We start from the raw sequence: 25,597 nt of genomic DNA on the forward strand, positions 1-25,597 counted from the left end.
AAACTACGACTAACGGCTCCTTCTCGTGGTAGTGTACTTCACTTGAGCCTCATCCGTAGTTCGGCTCGCATAGTAAATAGCATTCAAGGCTTTGTCTTTCCTCGGCCAAGCACCGCTCCTAGTGCATAGTCACTCGCATCACACATGATCTCAAACGGCAAGTCCCGGTTGGGAGGGCCGTATGATCGGCGCGGAGACTAAGGCCTGCTTTAACTGTTAAAAGCGAGAAAGACAAGCGTCGATAAACACAAAAGGGGCATCTTTAAGCAACAGTGTGTAAGTGGTTTAGCAATTTTGGAGAAATCCTTGATAAACCGGCGACAGAAACCGGCGTGACCAAGGAAGCTCCTCACCCCCTTAACATTAACGGGAGGTGGTAATTCTTTGAATCACTTCCACCTTTGCTTTGTCAACTTCTATCCCCTATCGAAACTAAGTGCCCTAAGACAACTCCCTCGTTGACCATAAAGTGGCACTTCTCCCGATTCAAAGCACAAGATTAACCTCAATACAGCGCTGCAAAACTTTCTCAAGGTTAGACAGACAGTTAGAAAAATCACTTCCATAAACACTAAAGTCATCCATAAAAACCTCCATGATAGACTCAATATACTCTGAAAATATCCCCATCATACACCTTTGAAAGGTGGCAGGGGCATTGCACAAACCAAAAGGCATTCTGCGATACGCAAAAACGCCCTTAGGACAGGTAAATGTAGTCTTGGCCTGATCGTCTGGGTGGATAGGGATCCGAAAGAACCTCGAATACCCATCTAAATAGCGAGAAAAATTTATGAGAAGCTAACCTTTCTACCATTTGATCAATAAAAGGAAGGGGAAAGTGATCTTTCTTGGTGGCGGCATTCATTGTCTCGTAATCTATGCACATCCGCCAACCAAATCACTACTCGGGTAGGTATTAATTCATTCTTCTCATTCTTTACTACGATTTGTCCCTCCTTTATTCGGGACTACCTGCATCGGGCTTACCCATCTAGAATTACCTATAGAATAAATAATACCTGCATCCAGAACTTCATTACCTCGGCCATCACAACATCCCCGCATCTTCCGGTTCAAATTGACGACCCTCTGCAAGGTTTGTGATCCTCCTCCGCCTCTATCCGTGCATACAAATATCGGGACTAATCCCCGTGATATCATCCATTGAATAGCCCATTGCTTTCCTGTTTTTCTTAAGTACTGACTAACAGAGAGGTCATTTGATCATCACTAAGCTTGGCACTAACAATGACTGATATCGCTCTCAGATCGTCTAAAAAGGCATATTTAAGATGAGAAGGGAGAGGCTTACGTTCCGGTACCTTTACCTCAATGGAGCAAAGAGTGCCGATCATTTGTTCCACCGCTCTCCCTCATGCTCATCTAAATCATCAACAAGCAAATCCAACGCAGTCGCCATCATGCCTGGGCTATCCGCACACTCATCAAAAGCATGAGAGCTTCCAGTGGGTCCCTCATAAAAGAACCCGACCGGAAGTCATAAATAGACTCATCAATGATATCGACCGAATAACAAGTGTCCTCTATCATTGGGTGGGCTAAAGTCTTTGGGCAAACCGAATGTGATAGCGTCATCCCCTCATGCAAGAGTCGACGCCCTTGTCTAACATCAATAACGGCCCCAGCTGTACAAAGGAACGGTCTTCCTAAAATAATTTGGGTCCGGGTGTCCTCAGCTATATCCAAAACAATGAAATCTACTGGGATGTAAAGCTTGCCTATTTTCACAGGCACATCCTCCAAGACACCTAAAGGTCTCCTAACAGATCTATCGGCCATCTGTAGGGTAATGTTAGTCACCTTGAAATGACTCATCTTTAATTTCTTGCAGACAGGAAGGGGCATGACACTGACACTGGCACCTAAATCACAGAGGGCCTTATCAATAACCATATTGCCTATGACACAGGTAATAGAAAAGTGCTGGGTCTTTCATTTTTGGAGGGGCCTTATTTAACAAAGAGGTTACTAGACTCTTCCATAAATGAAATCGTCTCAAATTCACTCAAATTTCTCTTACGCGTCACGATATCTTTCATAAACTTAGCGTAAGTGGGTACCTGAGTAACAAGTTCAGAAAAAGGGACAGTTACCTGAAGGTTCTTCACGATGTCCACAAACTTACCATACTGTTGCTCGATCCTTGCGTCCTTCAGACGACTCGGGAAGGGTACCCTGGTAGCGATGAGTGGTCCTGCAACCTTTCCTTTACCCTTATCAATTCGTGACGTCTCCACAGCAGGGGAAGATGACACGATGGCGGTATTAGATAATATATTGGGATTCCCGCCACTTACAGCACTGGGTCGAATACTTTTACTGGTCGATCGACCAGTTTCTTCTTCAATTTCATTCGATCGACCCGTCTTGACACTCGATCGAGTGTCTTCTTCAGCATAGTTACTCGATCGACCAACTTGGGGTTCTGTACTTCTCGATCGACCGCCATTGTCACTCGATCGAGTGACTGGATGATTAGAACCGCCCGATCGAGAGGATGAGTTGCTCGATCGAGTGGTCACTGCACACGCAGCAAGTATTTCCTGCAAGAACTCGTCTAGATCATCATCTGAGTCATCATCAGCTGCCAAAACCTCATCCTCTTCATGAATAAGGTCATTTTGAAAATTCATGGCACTGACGGGATCGCAAATTGGAGGAGTCTTGGCTTGGTCATGTCGCAGTGTTAAGCGCGCGACTTGTTCTTTCAACTCCGATATAACAAAGATCGATTCCGTGACATACTCAACATGATGGATTTCAATTCGGCAATTGCTTCTCTTGAAGAAGGAGAGACCGGCTGTGGTATTGGCGTAGAAGGGGTAGAAACGCTCTTTATCTCTTCATATAACTGCGAGAAAGGAACTCCTTGCTTGTACTTCTTATAAGCAAGGGCGCGCTCTATACTTGCCGTACATTCATAAAGATCGTGCCCTTCTTCACCACATCTTCCACACGGTTCTGTATGCTCTGTAATCGTAGGCATCTTGGCAAACAACTTCCAAAACAACGGCTTATCTGCAAAACTGGTCAAAACTTTGCAGAAAATGAGATAGTCCCAAGGAATAAATTCCTCGAGACGGAAGACAAACTTAATTAAAGCAACAAAAATTTGCGCCACCTCCCCGGCAACGGCGCCAAAATTTGACACGTCTGTCGCGTACCTGTCAAAAATAACCAACTGGTTCTAACTAATATAGCTAGGGAAGTCGGGTCGAATCCACAGAGAGGTAGGAATTTGTCCGCTAAAACTAGGTTCGTCAAGGTAACCAATTTGGGGTTTATAAAATGTGATTTCTAAACTAGAGGATAAGGAAAAGAGAAATAAAAAGGAAGGGTTTAACAGATAAAAGAGAATAGCTAAGACAAACGGTTCACCATAATTATCTGGTCGAGTAACCTAGGTCCCAGGTCAATGCAGTACGGTCTAAGGGGTAGCGAACGTCACCTTTCGGTCCTTAATTCACCCTAAAGTGTAAACAGTTTAACTTTCGCCCTCGCTGCAATACTCTATTGTTCGCTACTAGTCTGCCTCTTCCAACCTTTCGGTCTAGGTCAAGGTCCACCAAGAATAAGGGTCTAATTGCGTCGACTCAATTAGGCAATTACAATTATATGTAGCACTTAAACAACAAAGACAATATTGATATTGACCTAGTGAATCGATTACTCTCCCATCAAATCATGGGTCCCCTATAGTCTTAGCATAGGAATTTAGCTACTCATAATCGTCGGATTAACAATTACAATAACTGAATAATTAGAACTAAGCATGATGACAAACTATTAAGAGACTGATTGAACAATTATAAAGCAAGAATAGAAGGAATTAAAACAGTAAATATGATTAAGAAATAAATCAGATTGATAATACCGAATCCAAGTGACAAATGTAGAGAATAGAAATCCAAAGAACAGTAACAAGAGTAGCAGTCGAAAATGTACGTAGTGAAGAGATAGGAGTAACGTGATGTCCTCCTCAGTCTTATACTGAAAAATTGTCTTAAACCTAATCTATGGACTGATTACAAAAGCCCATAAGAGATTAGGCGGAAATAAACCAAAAGCACACGAAAACCCCTCGATCGAGTAGAAAGATCTCTCGATCGAACGCCAAATCACTCGATCGAGACAGGACAACCTCTCGATCGAGCACTGCTTGCTGAACTTCCTCGATCGACTCCTTAAACTGGTCGATCGACCAGTCGTGAGTGTATAAAGCATTCGATCGAGCAGTAAACCACTCGATCGAGCTACATAGGCACGTCAGGACTTGAATTTCTTCCTTTACTCAGCTCATGCGTCCTCCAAGTGTAAGATTCCTAGGCTCCGGCTCCTTATCTCCCATGAATGCGTACAATTGGGACAATTAAGGCTCGATTTAGCTCCTCCTCGGTCAATTCCTGCAAATTACAATAAACGGACCAAAGTAGAATATTCGGGGGTATTTGTAGCCAGATGCTACATAAAGAGCGCAGAAATGCGTGTAAAAATGAGGTGAAAACCTTATATAAAAGACACGCATCAAGGCATACTCAAACTCGTCCCCGTTTGGGCTGATGATAAGGATGCCGGCTCCTGAGCTGTTCGCCGTGGAGGACCCGTCGGTGTATACTTCCCAAACTCCGGGGTTTGGTTCTTCTTGATATGTGCACTCGGCCAGGAAGTCTGCAAGTGCCTGCCCCTTTATCGAGGGCCTCGGCTTGTATTGAATGTCGAGGCTGGATAGCTCTACTGCCCATTTGATGAGCCTGCCGGACTTTTCAAATTTTTCCAATGCTTTCTCCAATGGCTGGTCGGTTAAGACCGTCACGGGATGTGCGTCGAAGTAAGGTTTCAGTTTCCTTGCGGCAACGACGATAGCAAAGGCTGCTTTTTCGATCAGTGGGTAGTTTCTTTCGGCGGCCAGCAGTGTATGGCTGATAAAGTAGATTGGGTGTTGCTGCTTGTCTTCTTCTCTGATGATTACGGCACTGACCGTGGCCGAGGTAACTGCTATGTATAGATATAGCGTCTCCCCCAGCATCGGCCAGGACAGGGTCGGGAGAGTTAGAAGATGAGCTTTCAGTTGCCTGAAATCTGTGCTCTGTTCCTCCCCCCAGCTACTACCAAAAAGATAGTGAAACTTTCCGATCACTCAAAGCCCACCGCGGCCATGCTTCCAGCCGGAATCACAACCACTCAAATCACCGCACCGGAATTCGAGATCAAGCCGGCTTTCATTAGCCTTGTGGAGAGGAAGCAATTTGGGGGAAGTCCTTTGGAGGATCCCAATTTGCATGTGCAAAATTTTTGTGACTATTGCTCCATGATCAGTCAAACGGGCGTCACCGAAGCCTAAATAAGGGAAATACTTTTCCCTTTCTCTTTGAAGGACAAGGCCAAGCTTTGGATCAATAGCCTTGACCGCACCGCCATGGGAATCACCAATTGAGAGACTTTGGCTCTAGCCTTCTATCAAAAGTTTTTTCCAGCGAAGAAAACTCAAACTTTGAGGAGCCAAATCACTGGATTCCGTCAACAAGCTCTAGAGAGCTTATATGAAGCATGGGAGAGGTACAAAGAGCTTCAAAGGCAATGCCCACATCATGGGCTAGATGATTGGTTTCTAGCAATAACATTCTACAATGGATGTTGTGCCGAGTCCCGAAGGATTCTTGATTCCGCCAATAATGGGCGGTTTGATCAAATTGACACCGACCTTGCTCATGCCACGATCGAATCTATGGTGGTCCATGATGCCCAATATGTCAATTCCCGAGTTGTGCCATCCAAAGGTAAAGAAGAATCCTCTAACAACTCCGTTTTGCTAGCTCAAATTGCTTTGGTTCAACAACAATTGGCGGAAAGGGATGCTAGAGATTCCGTTCAACAAGTCAATGCTATGTCCTCAACAAGCCAAATCGTTGTGTGTGAAGGTTGTGGAGGAGCGGGTCATTATGCCGCTCATTGCCGAGCTCCCATTGAAGAGGTAAATGCTTTTCAAGCCCTAAGACAAAGTTCATATCCACCGGGTACATTTTCCAACACTTATAACCCGAATTTAAAATTCCATCCGAACTTGTCTTACACTAGCAACAATGTGCTAAACCCTCAACCCCCACCACAACAAAAATGCCTATGTTCCTCAAAAACAAAAGTATATCCCTCCACCGGGTTATCAAAATCAACAAAGGCCCCCACAAAACAATTACCAACAAAATCCACCTCAAAATGACCAACAGAACAACCAAGGAGTTGGTAAGCTCGAGGGCATGATAATCCAAATGCAAAGGGAATTATTGGCTCAAATTCAAAAGAATGATCAAGCTCATAGTGCCGCGGTCAAGATGTTGGAACAACAAGTGGCTCAATTAGCCGCTTCTAGCTCTCAAAGAAAGAACGGTCAACTACCTCCCCAAGGTGAGCAACCACATGAAATCGTTAATTCTATTTCCTTGAGAAGTGGTACTAGCTATGATGGGCCGTCCATGACTTTGGATGAAGAGGTGATTGTTAAAAAGGCCAAGCTTGGGGGAAATGATAAAAAGAAGGTTAGTGAAGAGCCTCTTGTTAAGGACCTTGTACCATTTCCCCACCGTTTATTGATGCTAAAAAGGAAGAGCAAGCTTGATGGCAAAGTTGTTGAGCACCCTATGCCCGAGAAAAGTGACAAGGTGATTGTTGAAGAAGTCTCTCCTAATGCTAAGGAGGGTAATGCCGTTTCAAAGATGGTGAGTGTTCCCAATGACAAAGAGAAAGTGAAAGATGTGGAGGATGCTCCTCCCAAGGAAGTTGTTCAAATACCATTTCCCCATCGTCTAGCAAAGCACAAGAAGGAAGGTAAGTTCGGTAAGTTTATGGAAATGTGTAAGAATTTACAAGTTACCGTCCCATTTTTAGAATTGCTTACCCAAGTCCCCTCCTACGCAAAGTTTATGAAGGAAATCCTCTCAAAGAAGCGATCCTTCAATGAGGTTGAGACCATTGCTTTCACCGAAGAGTGTAGTGCACTCTTTTAAAATAAGTCTCCCCCGAAACATAAGGACCCCAGTAGCTATTCTATTCCTTGCACTATAGGCACATATACCATTGATAAGGCCCTTTGCGACCTATGTGCTAGTGTGAGTGTCATGCCCTATTCCCTTTGTGAAAAACTTAACATGGGTGCTCTAAAATGCACAAGTACAACATTGAAAATGGCGGACCGTTCTTTAAAGCGACCCTTAGGTGTCTTAGAAGATGTACCCGTCAAATTTGGCAAATTTTTCATACCCGTTGACTTCTTCATACTCGATATGGCCGAAGACTCACAAACCCCAATTATATTGGGTCGGCCATTTTTACGCACCGCGGGTGCGCTAATTGATGTGAAAAATAGGAGATTGACATTGGAAGTGAGTGATGACCGGGTTTCCTTTAGCAAAAACAACACCATTAGAAGCCCAATGTTACAAGAGTCTTGTTATTTATTTAGCACTGTGGACTCTTCTCTTGCCTCTACTACGCTTGAATCCTTACTAATGGATCCGTTGGAGGACGATATGGGTGTTGTTTGCTTTGTAGGTGACGATGCTAAGGGCACTATTGCTAAGAGTGCCAAACAGAAGAAAGGGAAATTTTATTTGAAAAATTTCAAATGGTTGCGGAATGCTAAGGAGCTATGACATGGAGCTTGGTTGGTGGCAAGCTCAAGAACAAAACTTGAATCAATTAGCTTCTTACGTCGTGCGGGACGTTAAACCAGCGCTTCTTGGGAGGCAACCCAAGCTTTTTACTTGTTTTTGTTTATTTTTGTTTTTGTTTTCTGCAGTTTATTGTTTTTCATAGATTAGAAATAAAATGCTCGACTTGACGATGTTTCCTTTTTGTGATTTTTAGGTGCAAAATGAAGAAAGGAGAAATTGGAGTGAACTTGACACGCTTCCCCATGCAAAAACCCCGTTCGGGGACGTGGTTTTCGAAAAACGAGAAAACAATTCAAGTCCATAAACGAATAAATCAAAAACGGGAAACTGCGGTCAACCCCGATCGGGGTTGGTGGCCCCGATCAGGGTCGTGGTTCTGTGGCTGCTTTTTGTTACTTCACACGGGTAAGTTAAAAAAAAGAAAATTTTCTATCATTCATTTGCAACCCGACGGTACATTCCTCATCCCCATCTCCATTATTTTCTTCACTTTTTCTTCACTAAAGATCACAAGGAAACATCTTCATCCCCCGAGTTCATGCTAGCTTGGGGGAGGCTAGCAAGTCGAGTACGTTTTTCATTGCTTTGCATATTAGTTTAGATCTTGCAACCCATTAAACATAACCTCTAGTCTTTCTTGCTTTGTGCTTTGAGGTATTTTTATGGTTTGATTGGGTGATTTGAATAGTTGGCACATTGAGGACAATGTGATGTTTAGCTTGGGGAGAGATTGCATTTGCATATAGTGTAGCTTGCATGTAGTATAGAAAATTTGAAAATTTTTGAGAGAAATTTTTGTTTTGTGCTTGCTTGTAGCCTACTTTCCTCTTTACTTATCCTAATAATGGCTTATTGCTAATGATTTATTCTTTCATGCTGGGATATTAGCTACATGGGGATGTCTTGACACAGTAGGTGGGAGATGGAGAATGAACCGAATAGGCTTGATCTTGACTAGTGGCAAGCTACAAAATGGTAAGGTAGAGCCTCTTTTTGACCGATGCATCCATATCCGGTCTCTCTTAGGTGAGTGTAGGTGTCTCCTTATAATGTGTGTTTCATCCAAACGCACAAGTATGGTTCTCATGTCATCTCTTGGTAAGCATGTATTCATTTGTTATAGCATTTTGGAGCCATTCACATGATATTTTAGCCTTTTTTACCCCTTCACAAAATTTATCCCTAGCTACATCATAGAAATTGCCTACCCTTGTTGAGCTAGTAACTTAGTTGGATAATGTTTGGGTGCTCATTGGGATATGGTTTATTGTTGGAAATCATGTGAGCTTAGTCTTAATGCTCAAGAAAGAAGAAAAAAAAATGAAAAAAATTGAAATGAAAAAAAAAGTTGAGAAAAGAAAAAGAAAGAAAAAGGAAATGGAAAAAGCATGAAAAAATGAGAATGAAATGAAAAAAGAAGTATGAATTGAAAAGAAAAAAAAAAGAGAAGAAGAAGTTGATGTGAGAAACTCTCAAGCATTATTCATATATTTTGGAAAGTTGTCTTATTATTAATTTGCAAAAAATTGGGTTAGAATTGGGATTGAGCATCTTTACACTTAGTTGTTTCTAGCTTGACATTAGCTCTACAATCCATAATTCATTTGTTCCCCCTTCTTACCCATTACATATTGCCTTCTTCCTACCCATTTGGCTTCTTTATCATGCTTGCATTTGATTGTTTTCGCTTACTAGTTTTGATTGATTACCATATTAGATTGCGGGCACATTATTATAAATCGAGGATAGTTGAGTGTTTATTCACAAAAATTGTCCTTTCACATAAAAAGAGTTTTGAGTGCCCCGTGAGAGTCCATAAGTCAAAAGACCATGCAAGAGCTTAAAGGTTCATTCAAAGTTTTCCATGCTACGCCGTCGTGTAAATCTCATCCATGTTTTGCTTTATTCCTTGCCCATGTTGTTTCGGGTTTTGTTTAAATCATTATGCTAGCTTAATTGGGATATTGCAATTGATGGGATTTGGTTTCATGCTTGGGGACAAGCAAGGGTTTAGCTTGGGGGAGTTTGATAAGTGCATATTTTATATACTTTCATCCCCTATATTAGCTCCATTTTATTTGTTGTTTAGCACTTATCATAGTGTCATGAGCTAATATTTGTTGTTCTAGTGTATTTGCTTGTCTTAACATGTTTTTGTAGGAATCTAAGCATTTAGAGGCTTTTTCCTATCATTTTGTACACTAAGTCCACTAAGCTAAACAAGACCTAATATTGGACTAGCATGGAAGTGTTTGAATGGGTGTTTGCATGAAGATTTGTTGGATTGAAGTGAGAATTGCAAATGTTGCCAACAATCAAAGTCAAAGCCCAATGTTCAAGTCCAAGTCAAAGTGGAAATCATAAGATTCCAACAAGCTTAGGATGCTCATTTGGATGCTCATAGAAGGATTTATGAAGCATTAACCGGGTGCATTAAGGATCATTTATCGCAAACATTGGATTCCTCAAGCAATTAAGTGAGGAATTAAGAGAAAATACCCGGAAACACACGACCCCGATCGGGGCCACCCAACCCCGATCGGGGCCGCATGCATCTAGGAGATTTACGTTTCCTTCTCCTCTCCTATAAATAGGAGAGGTATTCCTGTGGACAGCGGGCCGCCCACGGGGGCGCTTCGTGAAGGGGCTCGAAAACAAGCGTTTGCATTTTGTATGGAGTCGCCACCAATTTTTATGGGAAATTGGAACCGTTCGAATACCTCGTGTCATGTCAAGACACAAAGTAGTGACATGAACACTAAGCAATCGTTACCCTTAGCATTCTATGTCTAGAATGACTCTCGTGGATGCCATTGAACACGGGTGCTCACGGAGATCTGGAGTAAGGGGTGAGGGTACGTATTAGGAAGCTCTTTTGATCGAACACCTAATCCCGCCCGCCTCGATAGCGGCCTCTACTAATGATTAGGGAAGTTATTCGTACTTGATATACTGTCGGCTATATGCATGCAATGCAACATCCATAGATTAATCCTAGCATGTGAGAATTAACTAAGTCGGTTGACACATAATTAGCATACAATTAATGTCGAAGTTGGGATTTAAGGTCGATTTACATGTGAAAACATACAAATGATACGAAATACAATAATGATAAATTACAATAATTGAAATTACATTAATTACAATGGAACAGGCGATTTATGTCGAAAATACCGCTAAAACGGATGATTTGATAAAAAAGAATAAAAGAATAAAACAAAGAAATACGAACAAGTCGGAAGGTGATAATACGATTAATAGTTAGTTTAATACGCTTACTAATTAAACTACGTCAAAGCAGAAAAGGAGTTCAGGGACAGAATTCACCCTGGAACAGGCGCAGCAGGCACTGTGCCCTTTGGAAGAGGCGCAGCAGTTGCTGCGTCTGTTCCAAGGGTGAGTTCTGGCTGTGAAGCCGGAACTGCAAATCGTTAAGGTTAATTGGTAATTTTAGGGATTGATTACGATTTTAGACTCGGATGAAAGTTATTAGCAGATTATTTACATGTGAATTAGTCATAAAAACAGTAGAACATGGATGAGACGGATTAAACGGATTAATTATGTGAAGGGTCGATGTTAATGAATGATTAATTAAACTAACTAACTAAACGAATTATTAACTAAACATGATGAACGTTGATGAATTAATGAACAAAACAGGTGAAAATATACCAACGATGAATCCCAGAAACCCAACATGAACGAATTGAATCTCTAAAACTCGAATTGAATTTAATGACGAAAACCCGCAAATATTGATTATTAGGGATTAGAGTCGGACTTATGACGATTTAAACATGTTAACGATGATGGCTAATATACATATGAATTATTAAACTATCATGTGAACGAATTAACAGACTAACAAAACAAAAGAAATTAATTTGATACGAATTACAGAGGACGGAGGAAGAAGAAAAGAAGCAGGAACTGCGGCAGCCTCACGAAGAGGCGCAGCAGGTGCTGCGCTCCTTCGAAGAGGCGCAGCAGTTGCTGCGTCTTTTCTCGACGCTTGTCGTCTCACCGGAAATCCGCAAAAAAAGGTTTTAAAGACGGTTTTAGAAATCGATTTTAACGGGGTACTTTCGACATAAACCTTACAATTGTTATACAATAATTAAAATACAATAAATAAAAGGAAATTATACACCCTCAGACTTACATGTTGACAGAACGAGAAGAACTAAGAAGATCGATTAGTGATGCTCGACGCGAATGCAAGGGAAGAGTGCCCTCGAAAGAGGAAAACGATTTAACAAGTTGATTAATTAGATTGATTGAGTGTAGTGGTCAAATTGGTCGGTCATGCAACGGAGAGGTCGGGTACCGGAAGATCCGAGCTTACGTGGTCGGAAGTCCAAGCACGTAGGCGCCAATTAGTAAGAACGAAGTCTAGAATGCAAAGGGAGAAGAGAAGGGCGGACACTCGCGTGAGAAATATGAGGAACGAAAGCTCCTATTTATACTAATCACGTGAAGGAATAGGGTTTCGGAGACTCTTTGGAAGTGAATCTCGGAAAGATATAAAAAGATACGTAAATCATGCAAAGAAGGGCCTGGGAAGAGGCGCCAGCATCATGCGTCTCTTGGAAGAGGCGCAGCACTGCTGCGTCTATTCCCGGAGGTTTCCTCCGCTTAAGAAAGATTTCGCGTTTGAGTTATGGTAGGACGGAAATAATTCGATTATCTTTTGAATATTACGGGATATTATTTGCCAAAAGATAAAATTTGAGAAATATGGAATAGAAATATCCGGAATATTCCAGAACATTCTGACTCGGGATTTATGACTATCGAGGAAAATGGAGCGGTTTTTGATCCAGGACTCGAATGTACTCTAATTTCGCCAAAACGACCGTATCGACACGTAGATGACAACTAAGAGGTTGACATTAATATTTGAGCAATCACTTGACGATAATCTTACGAATCGTCACAAATCGTTCCGCGAATCAAACATGCGGCCCAATCATCACCGGGTGGTTTGCGAGGGGTGCGAGTAAACGAGGTGTCTCTGAGCCCCCACTTTGACCGAGGCTTGGACAAGGCGAAAGTCAAAGTATAGCCATCAGGTCAATCGAAGATTACAACCCGACGACTATGGCGACGCGAGGCGCTCAAGGGGTCTCGAACCAAGGACCTATCGTCGGGAACATTTTAGAGTCCGTCGACTATCGGGAGGGTCGTTTAAAGTCCATTAGACTACGTAAGGAGGCTCGCCACCATAAGCGATCATACCGAGATTTGATCGAACTTTATGGGAAATAAAAGAGATATTGAAAACAAGCAGGACGTCGGTAGAAAGCGCTGGGATCCGCTGCGTCGGTCTCAAGCGAACTCTGGCGAAATTTTGGAGGTTGAATCTGCTTGCGTTGGCCTCAAGCGGACTCTTGGTTGGAGAACGTGCCGACGACTAGGAACATCTTGATCGTCGTGGGGGAAACCTTGAGTGAGCAGTACTGCAAAATACTACTGCGCTGGGGATAGACGACTAGGAACATCTTGATCGTCGTAGAAAGAAAGTCTTGAGTGAGCGGTACTGCAAAATACTACTGCGCTGGACATAAAAATTGAGCAATTTGCGAAATCTCACTTGTGGGATAAAATGATCTTGGACAATACTGCGAAAATCTGTCGCTGTTTGGATAAAACGTGGGCCGGAACGAAAGAAAATCGTCGAAACGGACCCAAAATGATAAAATGTCGTCGAGGAAGAGGCGCACCAAAGATGGGCCCACGAATAACGAACTCATAACGGATTTTTGAAAACCCGCAAGGGGGGAACAAAAGGAAGAGGCGCAGCAAGAGCTGCGTCTCTTGGAAGAGGCGCAGCACCTGCTGCGTCTGTTCCCTAATTTGGCAATTCTGCGTAAAAACGCGAAAGTCAGAAGGTTTATGTTCATTTTATTCGAAACATAAATCACTCCATTCTCTCTCAAATCTTCACCATTTTCGTCGAGGTTGGATTCAAAAGCTTGCTTAAAATATGACTAATCGAGGTATGTGCTTTAATCTTGCATTAATCTTCCATATTTGTCGAATTTTGAGCCGCGAACATTAGGGTTTTCGACCCTTTTGATCGAAAATTTGGGGCTTTTCCCCCAAATGGATTTGTCTTGCCAAATTGATGCTAGAAATGGATAATAGGTAATGTTAGGAACATAACCATGTATTTACTTTGAATTTTCATCGAGTTTTGAGCCCTTAAGCGAATTTTGAGACGGTTTCACAGCTAGATCGTAAGTTGCTTCGAAAATGGCCCTAGGATTGCCCATTTGTGATGAAACTTGTTATTTGGGACCCTTGGATGATGGGTAAACTTTCTACCATCTTGGAATTTTGGTTTGTGACAACTTTTTCAGGACACTTTTCTAGGGCATAACCGCCATTATAGCGAAATGCTGCCGAATTTTCGACTCGAACCCGAGACTAGGCTTTGACTCGGACTTGACTTGACTTAATTCATCGCATGAGTGATTGAATTGGTGGGAATATGGCCAAGGATGGCCAGAAATGGGGAATTCCGGGGCCTTGAAGGCTCGAAAACTTCTTAACAAAGGCTTGTCGTCATGGGACGCGGCCTGGATTTGCTTTAATATTTGCAGGTGACGATGCTTCTACTTCTGGGAGAGATCCCATGGACATAGACGCCGCTGTTGTTGAGGAGGCGCTAGAGCAGGCCTTCACCGCTGCGGTGATGGCTGCTGCGGACGAGGTTCCCGAGGAGGAGGCTGCTGAGGAGGAGGAGATTCCGAGACGGGCCCACCTCGGACGAGGGGGTCGTCAGCTGAGAGGAGGCGGACTTGGCTGGCGCTAGTGGCGACGACCTTCTTCTCCCTGACGAGGATTACTCGGCGTTCCTTTACGGGAGGTTGGCGTATTGGCCGGTAGTGGTGAGTATCTTTTGTTTTCTTGTTGGATCTTGATTTTCGAGAATTGCGACGAAAGATCATCGATTAACGAGAGCCATTTGTCTTTGCAGGAGGTTGAGGCGGCGGGCATCGAGCCCCGCAGTATCCCGAGACCCTTGAGTACACCGACGCACGGGAGGACGACGATCTCCGAGCTGCGTGACTTTGACGTGGCTGTGACGGATGCTGGCCTAGATGACTGGCAGCATCTGATTCGGAGGGTGAGTTCCTATTTTGCATAGTTTTCGTGTAAGAACACATTTGATTGAATTTGTTCAATTTTGCTGAGAATTACTTTTGAAATGCAGGTCGCGCCATCTCGGTTCGTGGCATTATGGAGGGTGGCCAACCGGCTGCGAGCTACCGCCATCGAGGCACTCGTCGGTGGTCGGGGTCGTCAGGTATGAACCTCATTTGTTTTCTTTTGATTTTTGGTCCTTCAGTTTTGTTTGAGTTGATTGACATGAGTCAATTTATTGTTGTCCACAGGCCGATCGTGAGCTGGAGCGAGAGTTGACCCAGTCTCGGGAGGAGACGGCTCGTTTGTCGAGGGAGCTCGAGTTTCGGGATGCCGAGATTGCCGCTCTTATGGCGAGGGTTGCCGAGCTAGAGGGTACCCAGCAGTAGTCTGCGTGGTTTTGATTTTGAACATTTTTGGACTTGTTTTGGGGCGCAAGCCCCCAGTTTACTTGGATTTGGACTTGTTTGGGGCGAAGCCCCCAGTTGTACATTTGGACTTGTTTGGGGCGAAGCCCCCAGTTTGCTTGTACATTTGCTTTTTTGTTGTGTATACGACGGCCTGAGTGCCTTTTGCTGTTGGGTTGTGTTGGTTGTACCTGCAGGTTAGCTTTTGAACAGGTTTGGTAGACAACGGTTTATGCCGTCATGCTGCCGAAATTTACATAGAAAATCACGCAACACATACATTTTTATATACACATAGGGCCTTTAATTAGTGCAAAATGAGACTCAAAAGGACGTGAAAATGCAAAAATTTTGCCGGAAATGACCGGACGGTAGGGAGGGTTACCCCCGAAAAAAAAAAGAAAAAGAGAAATCTGTAAGTTAGAAAATGAAAAAAAATAGAATTTAAGAAAATGAAATGACTAAGTAAATGTTGAAAAAAAAGAATTAAAATGAAAACTAAATATGAAAGTGCGAGAAAAATGGCGGAAAATGTCGATGTCGCCTCGAAATGCGTGTCCGCGGATTAAGGAAGCCTGAAGCATGGTAAATTTCTCGGATTTACCAAAATAAAATCCCGTAGGAATAGGAAATTATTTGTTTATAGAATTAGGAAAGATCCAAACGCGGAAATCACGTAGTGAGGGGGAAGAGGCGCAGCATGAGCCGCGTCCCTTTGAAGAGGCGCAGCAGTGCCGCGCACTGTTCCAAGCAGTGTCGGTTCGACGGATTTTTGGAAACAAAGCAATTAGTATAAATAGAAGCGTCGACGAAGCTTTAAATCATATAATTCTTCCGTCTCTTCTTCGTCGCCTCACATAAAAACTCTCAATAAATTTTCAAGAGAAAATTATCATCATGAATACTTTGGAGATTCGCTTGAAGGAATGGACTAATGAGTTTTCGAACATTGAGAAGCACGATATGGGTGCTTATAACCTTGGGGCTTTATTGAGTTTGAAACTCATTAAGGTTGTAAAACCGTTCTTGGATGCTTGCCTTGATCATTGGGACCCAAATTATCATGTTTTTGCGTTCCCAGGAGGTGATATTTGTCCTTTTAGGAGGAAATTGCGCCATTGGCGGGTGGGACCCGAACATCTACTCCGCCATCCCTTCTCTGCTCAAGGGTATAAGAGCAAGTTTAGAGATTTGCTTGGACTTACTAGACTTGAGGTGGATCGTCTCGTTACTCCGAAGGGCGTGAGGATGCTAGATTTTATAGACCGATTCATCAACAGGGCCGACCCTACTGTCTCTTATGTTGCTAGGAGGAGAGCATTTGGCTTCGTTTCTTTGCATGTATATGTCTTTTGGGGACATGTTGACGAAGAACTGCGAGGTGATCCCCGTCTATTGGGTCTTATTGAGCAAATGGAGGCGCAGAGCCCAGCTTGTCTATGCCTAGGGGAGATCATTTTGGGCTTGGATAATAGGAAATCCAACCGTGATCTGCCGTTCTTGGGAAGTCCCGTTATCCTACAGGTAAAGACACCCTTCTTTCTTTTTTTTTTTTTTTTTTTTTTTTTTTTTTTTTTCGTTTTTTTTTTCGTTTTTTTTTTTTTTTTTTTTTTTTTTTTGTGGGTGTCTAACACCTGTTTTTGGTAGGTTTGGCTTATGGAACGGCTCCGATTGCTCGAGCCCCCAGTTCATGCACTTTCCTATCATGCCCGTATGATTTCGATGAGGACACGGCTGTACATGGTGGACTTCACCCGGGTCTGCGACTATTGGAAGAACAAGCTGAAGACTGATGATGGCCCACCGATCGGTGGGTCGTTCCGTGGTGGCACCTCAAGTCCATCCTTTGGAGTGTCTTCTTTGGATCCTACTAGGTCCGTGCGCATTCTGGGATTGGAGTTCATGGTATGCATCTTCCCTGAGAGATTGATGAGACAAGTCGGGTTGAAGCAGATGATCCCTAGGCTTGACACCGTTCCGCAAACTGCTATGGCGCTTACTACAGAGAGCCGAAGAGAGTGGGCTATGAAGTGGGCCCAAAGAAACATGTGGTGCTTGAGTTTCTCCTCCAATGCCTTGTGGGTGTCGGACTCTTATCTGAGATGGAGGAAGGCTGCAACTTCGGAAGAGCGCGAAAGACTGAGGAAGCGTGAGCCCGTTGATTACAAGGTGCGCGAGGGAGATAAAGAGAAGGAGAAGCATCTGACTGAAGGAGAAGAAGAAGCCGGGTTCCAAGTCATTCATCCTTCGAAGAAATCGAAGACTACTCCTATCGCAGAGATGGTGGTTGGCAAGAATGGGAGAGTCAGGCCTCGAGAAAGACCGTTGGTGATTAGGTCTGAAGTGGTGCAAGAGCGCCCGGCTCGAGGTCGTGACAAGAAATATGACAAGAACGACAAGGGCAAGGGAAAGATGGAGGAATAGCCCAAGTCTTATTTATTATTTAATTATTATTATTTATTGTTGTAATAAGAAAGGGGGGATTTTTAGAATCCTAGCCTAATCTATTATTTGTCGTACTATTATTATTAGAAATTGAATGAAATAAAAAGGTTAAATGGTTATGAAACCGTTCTGATTTTCTTTGATTATTCTTGTCGAATTTCATATGCAATGCAAATGTCCTTCTATTTACATTTTAAATATAATGGTGGGTTGAATCCCGTGAAGGATTGCCTACGTATTCACTTAGAGAAAGCGAAATCAAACCCTTGCGCGTAGTTCGAGTAAATGTAAAAGAATAATTGTTCGAAGCAAGAGCTTGTAATGAACATAGAAAATAAGCATGAGCTTTTGCTTACTCGGGAGGTGCGAATTTAGTTTGTTTGACGATATGAGGATGACAAGTTTGCCAAGATGCAAGAGCATAGTGACATTCAAATGGGCCAGGGGCCGTTTATTTAGTGCCACAAGAGCGACACTTAGGTTTACGCGAGGCGCGTTTTTATCCTATTCTAGGCATAGTATCGTTTCAGTTGGTCGAGATTTGTGGGGTTTGAAAACTCGTTCCCATCTAGGTCTGTGATTCTAACCGCACCCCCTGGGAGTATGGATTTGACTAGATATGGTCCGGCCCAATTAGGTTTGAATTTTCCCCTTGGGTCGACAGGTAAAAGAGCTCTAACCGATTTGAGTACTAAGTCTCCTTCTTTGATGTTTCTTGGCCTAACCCTTTTGTTGAAAGCTCGTTTGATACGTGCTTGATATGTTTGGACATTATGTAAGGCACGTAGCCTACGTTCATCCAGGAGGATGAGTTCTTCGTATCTATCCCTTTTCCAATCGGCCTCCGGGATTTGACTTTCTAGCAGAATACGCAGGGATGGTATTTCTAGCTCGACTGGTTGTACGGCTTCCATCCCATAAGTCAAATAGAAAGGAGTAGCCCCAGTGGGCGTCCTAACTGATGTACGATACCCCCACAAAGCGAAGGGTATTTTGCTTGGCCAATCTCTGTAATTGTCAGTCATTTTCTTGAGGATTGTGACGACATTTTTGTTAGCCGCTTCTACCGCGCCGTTAGTCTGTGGTCTATAGGGCGATGAGTGATGATGCTTGATCTTGTACTTGGCTAGCAATTGTTCGGTTTCGGCTTGGAAGTGGGACCCATTATCGCTGATGATCTCATGTGGGCAACCATATCGGCAGATGATGTTGTTCTGTATGAATTTGGCTACGTTTTTGGCCGTAAGAGCGGTGTAGGAAGCCGCTTCTACCCACTTGGTGAAGTAGTCAATTGCCACTAAGATGAAACAGTGACCTCCTGTTCCGGCTGGGGTTATTTTCCCAATTATGTCAATTCCCCATGCAGAGAATGGCCAAGGAGATGTCATCGTATAGAGCAACGAAGGAGGGACATGTTGTACGCGTTCGAAGATTTGATTGTGGCAATGTCTCACATATTTGATGCAATCAGATTCCATTGTGGTCCAATAGTACCCTAGACGTGTGATTTTCTTTGCCATCATAGGTCCACTCATGTGAGGACCGCATTCACCGTCGTGGACTTCTTCCATCACCTTTCGTGCATGTGAATGATCAAGGCAACGTAGGACTACACCAAGAGGTGTTCTTTTGTATAATTCTCCTTGCATTAGGATGTATTGGGAAGCTAGTAGGCGTATAGCGCGTTGTCCCCTTTTGTCCATGTCTGGTGGATAGGTGCCATTGAGCTTGAAATTCAGGATTGCTTGGAACCAGGGTTCCTGTGCGATTTCTTCTTCATCGGTAATTTGATGGACATAAGCCGGCTCCGACCGTCGTTCGATACACAAAGGCATTTCCATCATGTAATCTGGCATGTTTATCAAAGATGCAAGTTTCGCAAGAGCGTCTGCAAATTAATTTTCTTCTCGAGGTAGGTGTAAATAAGTTACGTGATCAAAGAATTGAGCGACTTGGTCTATCCTAGCCCGATAGGGTGCTAGGCTTTCACTTCGGATTTTCCAGGATCCCGTAACTTGGTTGATGATCGTGATGAATCTCCATGCACTCGGAGGTTTTTGATGCCTAAGCTTATCGCCGCCGCTTTGTAGTCCAATTAGACAAGCCTCATATTCTCGGCGTTGTTTGTCACCTCGAAGTCGAGTTTGACAAAGAATCGGTGTATGCTCACCTTCGGGAGAAATGAGCAACACTCCTATCCCAAATCCTCTTAGGTTTGATGCTCCATCGAAGTATAGGTCCCAGGAGTCTACATCTGTTTGAAGTATATCCTCGTCGGGAAATGACCAAGTATCTATGGTTTGTGCGTCGTTGATGGGATTTTCTGCGAAGAATTCGGCGACGGCGCGACCCTTTATAACTTTCAGTGGCACATATTTGAGGTCAAATTCCGAGAGCATCATGGTCCATCTTGCCAGGCGTCCGTTGAGGACGGGTTTCTCGAAGGGGTATTTGACTGGATCCATTTTGGAGAATATCTTGACGGAGTAGCTAAGCATGTAGTGACGTAGCTTCTTCGTTGCCCACACAAGAGCGAGGCATGTCTTTTCGAGTTGTGAGTACTTGCACTCGTATTCCAAGAACTTCTTACTTAGGTAGTAAATAGCTCTTTCTTCACTTCCTACGGTTTGAGCTAACATGGCGCCCATGGCGGTTTCGGTTACCGTGAGATACAAACCAAGAGGTTGATCTTGTTGTGGTGGCATGAGCACTGGTGGTTTAGCCAATATCTCCTTGATTCTGTCGAACGCCTTTTGACAATCGTCGTCCCACATGGTGTGGTCCATTTTCTTGAGTTTCTTGAAGATAGGCTCGCAAATCATCGTAAGTTTCGATATGAATCGACTTATGTATTGCACTTTTCCCGAAATCCCTCGACTTCCTTTTCTGTTTGAGGTTGTGGCATTTCGATCGAGCTTTGATTTTGGAAGGATCTATTTCTATGCCTCGTTGGCTAACGACGTATCCTAGGAGCTTGCCAGAGGTCACCCCAAATGTGCATTTCTGAGGGTTGAGTCTCATGTTGTACTTCCGTAGCCTTGCGAAGAACTTGCGAAGGTTCGCAATATGTCCCTCTCTTTCCTTGGATTTGACGATCATGTCATCTACATATACCTCGACTTCTTTATGCATCATGTCATGTAGGAGTGTAGTCGCGGTGCGTTGGTATGTAGCTCCGGCATTGATCAATCCGAACGGCATTCTTGTATAGCAATAGGTTCCCTTTGGGTGACGAACGCGGTCTTATGCATGTCTTCCATGGCCATTTTGATTTGGTTATAACCCGCATATCCATCCATGAAGGATAGTAATGCGTGGTCTGCAGTATTGTCCACTAATATGTCGATGTGAGGTAGAGGGAAGTCATCTTTTGGGCTTGCTTTGTTCAAATCCCTAAAGTCAACACAAACTCGGATTCTCCCATCCTTTTTGGGTACGGGTACTATGTTAGCTACCCAGTCAGAATACTCGGAAACTTTGATGAACCCGGCTTTGAATTGTTTGTCAACTTCTTCCTTAATCTTTAGAGCCCACTATGTTCTCATTCGTCGAAGCTTCACATTTCACAGGTTTGAAACCTGGCTTAATCGGAATCCTATGTTCGGCGATATCCCTGTCGATCCCTGGCATGTCTTTGTAGGACCAAGCGAAAACGTCTTTGAATTCATTTAGGAGGTCTATGAAATCGGCCCGTTCGGTAGAGCTCAAGGTACTCCCTATCCTAAGTTCTTTGGGTTCTAGTTCGGTTCCTACATTGATGGGTTCGGTATCCTCAATTACAGGTCCCCCTTCCCCTTCCTGTAGTATTTCTTTGGCTACGTAGGGAGGTATTTCGGTCAAGTCTGGGTCTTGGTCATCCTCAGTATCATCATAAACAGAATTGCACTCAAGATAACGCAAAGAGTAAGTTAACCCGATTTATTCATATTAAGATTTGAGTAAAGTTGAAACAAAGAAGCCAACTGATCCATGGTCAGTGGCGGTAAAGGGACAGTAATTGGGCATTTCCCGAACTACTGTGGCTACTTGAAAATAAGCTAGGAGAAACGAAGGGAGTGGGGATGACGACAGGAGTAGACTCTCTAATGACTTCTCTAGACTTTGACTCGACTCCGACTCCGACTCGATTCCGATTCGAACTCGTCGTCTTCCTCGGTTCTTCTTTGAACATCTCTCCTTCTCCGGTGGTGAGCTTGAAGAGTCTTCCCGATTGTCGGTCCATTTGATTGATTTTCTCCATCCTTTCGCCGCTTTGTGTCGATTTCGTGATCAATGCGGTGGGGTTGAAGCGATCGTCTTGAAGTATCGTAGTAATGATCTCATCCTGCGCGGCCTTAACAAATCGGTCCTCTCCGAACAAAAGGCTAACAGCTTGCTCGTCTAAGCAAGGTGCTTGACGGGTTTTGACGGTAGGAACCGTTTCTGGAGGGATGAAGTAGCAATCGTGAAAGATCTCGATTCCGGCTAACTTCCTCTCGAGGTAATGCCAAGGTTCGGGAAATCCATGAAAGAGTTCCGAACTTCCTTCTTGAACGAAGTATCAATTCAAGGTAGGGAGATATGGCCTCATTTGGACTCCTACATACTTGCGATTTTGGACTTGGGCAAGCATTTCGAGAACTTCTTCTGTTGTGGGTTTGTACCCTAGTCCAAGTGGTATTCTTGATGAGTTGCCTTTCTTGTATGGCGCGAAGGTGTTCTTCCGAGTCGGGTTCAAAGGCATTCCAGGGAAGTATCCCTGATTTTTGAGTATGTGGTTGACTACCAAGTTAGAGTAGGGATTATAGTATAAGGGCGCCAACTCACTTTCTATGACATTTACGCTTTGGAAGCCCCCAAGTTCGTATATGGGATCCGCAAGGACTTGATTATTTGATTGCTTCTCGATTATGGCCTTGATAGGTGACGAAGTGATCGTCACAACTTTGCCATTTAGTGGGATCTTGATCTTTTGATGAAGGGTGGATGTTACTGCTTTGGAAGCATGAATCCAAGGCCTTCCCAGAAGTATGTTAAATGAAGCTTCGATGTCTACTATTTGGAAGTTGACTTTTCGCTCGATTGGTCCCGTGGCTATGGTTAGGCTAGCAAGTCCAACCACCTTTCGTCGTGTACCGTCATATGCACGTACACCTTGATTTGTAGGGGTCCAGTCCGACTCTTTCATGCCTAGCTTGTATGCCGTTTTGAGGGGTATGACGTTGACCGCGGAGCCATCATCTACCAAGGTCATTGGCACATTTTTCTTTAGACAGATGACGGTGATGTATAGAGCAAGGTTGTGACTGGCGCCGAAAGGTGGCAAGTCTTCGTCTGAGAAAGTAACAGGATTACTTAGCTTGGGTGATTCTTGGAAGACCAAGTTGACTACGTCTTCAGGAGTAGAGTTATGTGCTACATTCAATTTGGCCAAAGCTTGCAGTAAAGCTTGGCGATGCGGAAATGAGCTTGCCACTAGTTGCCGGATGAAAGATCGGCCTTGGTTTTCTCAGAATCGCTTGAGCAAATGATCAGTGGGGTCATCTTCGTTGTCATTTGGTGTGATGACGTTGGTTGGACCGTTTTGAGTGGTGCTTTGATATGGGCGACCCGAACGAGTTAGGTGGTCCACATCTTGGTCTTCACCGTTTTGGACTATTTCCTTTACCAAAGAGTTTTCAATGAGGTATTCGTCTTCATCGTCATCGGCCCAAACCCCATTAATTACAGCTAGTTCCTTCATTCTCATGATGTCACTTTCTAGTTGTATGATTTGATCAACTAGTTTATCAACCACGGCGACTACTTCTTGCATAGTAGCATTTTGAGAGAAGGTCAATGGTACGCGCTCTTTAGGCGTTGCCTTGGGATTGCGCAAGGTCGTTACCATGTTTTCTAGTTCCCACACTTGTCTATCTACACTCCTTGCCCAGGCGATGAAGTCGGAGATGGTAGGGGAGATGGTAGAGTAGAGCCTTTCTTTCTCAATTGCATGAACTTCACTTTCGGTGGGAGAAATGAGGTGTGAGCAATCTAAGGTAGATTCGTCACTTGTAATCACTAGAACTCCAAGAGGATTCTGAGTGTTGTTGGGCTTGCCTCCTGGCGGGATTGGAAGTCGGCCATCCTCAATCATATCTTGTAGCACATGTTTCAATTTGTAGCATTTTTCTGTGTCATGCCCCTTGCCCCTATGGTATTCACAGTAGGAATTTTCATCCCAAAATTTGGACTTCCTTTCAGGTTCGGGAGTAGGCCCAATGGGTTGGAGTTTACCTTGCTTCATTAGTCTTTTTAGAGCATTGGAGTATGTATCCCCAAGGTTTGTGAACTTCCTTGGTGGGCTAGTTTTCTTGGATGGCTCGAGAAGGTTAACTTCGTCGGTCTTGCTAGTAGAGCCGTATGAACGACTTGTGGACCCTTGATATCCTCGACCCACCGTTTTGGACAGGAGTCCTTTACGGATGTCGTCTTCAATTCGTGTCCCTAGTACAGTTAAGTCCTTGAAGGTCTTGATGTTTTGATATCTCAAATGGTTGGCATATATGGGCTTGAGATTGTCCACGAACTTCTCCACAAGAGTGGCCTCATCCGGGCGTTCAACTAGTTGAGTACTAGTCTTCCTCCACCTACTTAGAAAGTCGGTGAATCCTTCCTTGTCGTTTTGGGTAAGAACCTCTAGAGTACGCATGTTGACCTGGATCTCGGCATTATCCGCGTATTGTTTCGAGAACTCGATGGCGGCGTCCTCCCAAGTAGCGACCTTTTTGTGATCTAAAGTGTAGAACCATTGCTTTGGGATGGTGTCAAGAGATGAAGGAAAGATCCTTAAGAACATCTCGGGTTTGATGCCTTTGATAGACATGTAGTCCTTGAAAGCTCGGATGTGGTTCAAAGGGTTCTCATGTCCTTTAAACTTAGGGATATCCGTCATGCTAAAGTTAGTGGGCAATTTGGAATTGACGGCTTCATAGTTACGATTGTTCTCCCTGTAAATGTCATCCCCCTTAAGGTACATCAATTGCTCCTCTAGGTATTGGAGTCTTTTCTCGGCTGCGGTTGTTCCTAGGACAGGATTCTCATCTTTAGACTCGTCATCGGAAAATTGTAGCACTCCACCTTTAGGGGGAGGTAGCTTTCCCTCTACATCAAAGATACGGCCTTCGATAAGCTCAAGGCGGTCATAGGTTTGTTCTTGAGTGATTTGCATTTGGGCTATCGCGGCTAGGATTCGATCTTTACTCTCTTGAATTTCTTTGGAGGTTCGTTTCATCACTTGACCAGGCATCTTGGAGACGGATAAGAGATCGGCGACGAATCAAAACACGATCGACCATTCTATCACACTTGCTAAAAGAGGAAAAGTTTTGACTCGTGAAGTGGGTGTGTGCCACTTGTGTTGAGTGAGTTTTGAAGAAAGACAAGGTCTTTGAAAATGTGTGTCCTAGTCAACTGTAGTGTAGTTGTAGGAGTGGACTCGAGGTGAGGTTTGAAATGGGCTTGTGGCCCGAATTTTGACACGACGAACGGACAGAGTTTTGACCGGATTTTGTGCTAATTAAAGGCCCTATTTCGAAATTCTTGATTGAAAACGGGTTTTGATTTTTTTGAAAATTCGTCATGGTTTTGTTTAGAAATGGTGATTACATAAGGTTTACATATTTATACAAGCATTATAACGGGATGCTGAGTGCGTTTAGAAAGGGTTTTGGTTTAAAGGGTGGGTTGCCATACCGAACCATCAAACCCGAAGTCTGTGGAGAGGCTCGTGCCAAACAAGAGTAAGGCCGATTCCTAGTCCATTTCCTCAAGTAGTGAAGGCCCTTGATACAAACAAGAGTAAGCATCATGGTATGGATGACGTCAATCGCTATCCATCCTTAGGCCCAAATAAGAATTAGGACCGTTTAGACGGGACGG

The 25,597-nt window shown here is 43.7% G+C and overlaps 1 non-coding gene across 1 annotated transcript; it reads right to left on the minus strand.

Moving 5' to 3' along the window:
• Positions 1-5,512: 5,512 nt before the first annotated feature.
• Positions 5,513-5,619, minus strand: LOC141624343 (small nucleolar RNA R71). The gene has a single exon (XR_012534149.1). It is a non-coding gene; the product is annotated as a small nucleolar RNA R71 (small nucleolar RNA).
• Positions 5,620-25,597: the final 19,978 nt, after the last annotated feature.

Source organism: Silene latifolia, chromosome X (assembly GCF_048544455.1).
Source record: "Silene latifolia isolate original U9 population chromosome X, ASM4854445v1, whole genome shotgun sequence".
In the NCBI taxonomy this organism is placed as follows: domain Eukaryota; kingdom Viridiplantae; phylum Streptophyta; class Magnoliopsida; order Caryophyllales; family Caryophyllaceae; genus Silene; species Silene latifolia.